This window comes from Frankliniella occidentalis, unplaced genomic scaffold (assembly GCF_000697945.3).
Source record: "Frankliniella occidentalis isolate FOCC.00 unplaced genomic scaffold, Focc_3.1 Scaffold8, whole genome shotgun sequence".
Classification (NCBI taxonomy): domain Eukaryota; kingdom Metazoa; phylum Arthropoda; class Insecta; order Thysanoptera; family Thripidae; genus Frankliniella; species Frankliniella occidentalis.
The window spans coordinates 1,544,238-1,546,134 of NW_026267138.1; the positions used below are offsets into that span (position 1 = coordinate 1,544,238).

Consider the following 1,897-nt stretch of genomic DNA (forward strand, 5'->3'; position numbering starts at 1 on the left):
TTAACCCAGCATAGCAGGCCCTGGCCGCCCCGGCCCCGGAGTGAGTGGTCCAGAGACCTGACGCGCTAACCTGGCCCGGCCCCGGCCCCGGCCTTTCCCGCCACCTCCATGCTCCCGGCTCCAGTCAGTGCCATCATTCGTTTCGGCCCATTTATTCGGCTCCGGCGAGGGGAGGGGGGAGGCAGAACAATAACAAGGGACCGGAAGAAGACGACTGCCCTCCGCCCCCTGTGCCGCCGCCTCCGACCTCGGCGACCGACCTCCAGATGAGGGGCGGCGGCGGCCTTCACCCGCCTTCACATCCAGCTGCCCCCAGCCTGCGCCCGTGTTGGCCTTCGGCGGCTTTTTCCGACATTTCCCCCCTTATTTTCCTCACCCCTCCTCCTCGTGGCATTTTGTTGTTTCAGCCCGCCGCCTTACAGATTCGACGACCAGGGATCATTATTTAAATCATCAGCGGTCCCCCTCTCCCCCGCGCGGTGCAGCGGCTGGTTCATCCCCCGGCAGGGCCCTGCCTCCCCCGGCCCCGTTTTGCTCCTTGGCCCCCATTTTCACTTTTGGCGGCGCCGTAAACTTAATCATGACAGACCCTCGGCAAACAATTTATTAACGGCACGCCGAGTTTGCGAGGCTGAAACAGCTGTTTGGCCGGAGAGGAACGAGTTAATCATATCGCACGTTCACCGCACTGCGCACGCCCCTCGGCACGCCCCGCCGCGCCGCGCCTCGCCTCGCCTCGCCCCGCCCCGCCCGCGCCGAGCCGCAGGGGGGAGCCAGGCCGCAGTATGCTACAGTAGGTCACCGGGTCTAGCTAAGCCCCGGAGGCCTTTGCTCCAAACCTTCTCGTGTGTGTGTGCGCGTGTGCAAGTTGTATGCTTAAGGGTGTCGAGTAAGATGGAGTTACACTGTGTTTCTCGGGCGTTCCCTACATGCAGTGCAAACGTGAGCCGTGAGCTCTACTGCCGAGCCAAAGGGGGGTGGTGGTAACCGGGGGGAAAGGGGGGGGAGGCTGTGCATGACAAGGGGTGCCCCATGAGGAAATTTTGGGGCGCAAGGGAGATTGGGGGAGTGGAGCGGGCGGGGGTGGGGGAGGGGCCTCTTTTATCATGGCCCACACTCCCGTCATTGAATTAAGGATTAGCTCGCGGAATGCCGACGACGAGTCGGCAGTAGCGTTAGCGCCGCGTCAACCGGGCCCAGAGGCACATATGATCCACGTAGTAAACTGTAACCTGCTGGCCTGGCACAAGATCAAACTTACACCGGAAACGCAAGTATGTGAATATCGCACATTGCATGTGTGTGCATGCTCAGTCGTAGACTTGAGGAAGTAAAAGTGTGAGTTCTCCCTTCCCTTGAAATTCACACACTTGTCCCTCCATGTGCATAAATGACATTCGCGCATCTACAAGTGTGCGAATCACACACTTGCGTTTCCGGTGCAGTCCTGAAACAAGACGAAGGCGTCTTTAAATCAGATTTTTCTCTTATTCGAAAGATATGGTCGGCTTGTTTTGAGAGTAAACTTGATATGATTTCGGCATGTATACTTGAAACAAGAACAAGTTTTTTCTGGCAGAGCATTGCAAAATCGCCTTCCGAGACCGACCGCGCCAGGCCGCGCGGTCTGTCACAGGCCGCCTGCCCAGGCGAGAGGTGAGGAGCGGAGACAGCGGGGGAGCTCCCCTCCTCACCTTCACCTGGCAGGCGGCCTGCGCAGGCCGTGGCGGCCTGGCGCGGTCGGTCTCGGAAAGCGATTTTGCAATGCTCTGTTTTCTGGGCGCGCTTCTCGCCCATACTGAGCCCTCTCCCCTCTCCTATGCATAGCTTTTAAACAGACTGACTTTAGCACAATTTTCATAGATAGCATTATGCACGAGCCTGTGAAAAGCTCATC

The 1,897-nt window shown here is 58.8% G+C and overlaps 1 protein-coding gene across 1 annotated transcript in view; it reads right to left on the reverse strand.

Annotated features, from left to right (window-relative positions):
* The window catches only part of LOC127751113 (sialin-like), a gene marked incomplete in the record, with an annotated part of 8,737 nt that overhangs the window by 4,410 nt on the left and 2,430 nt on the right, over positions 1–1,897 (reverse strand).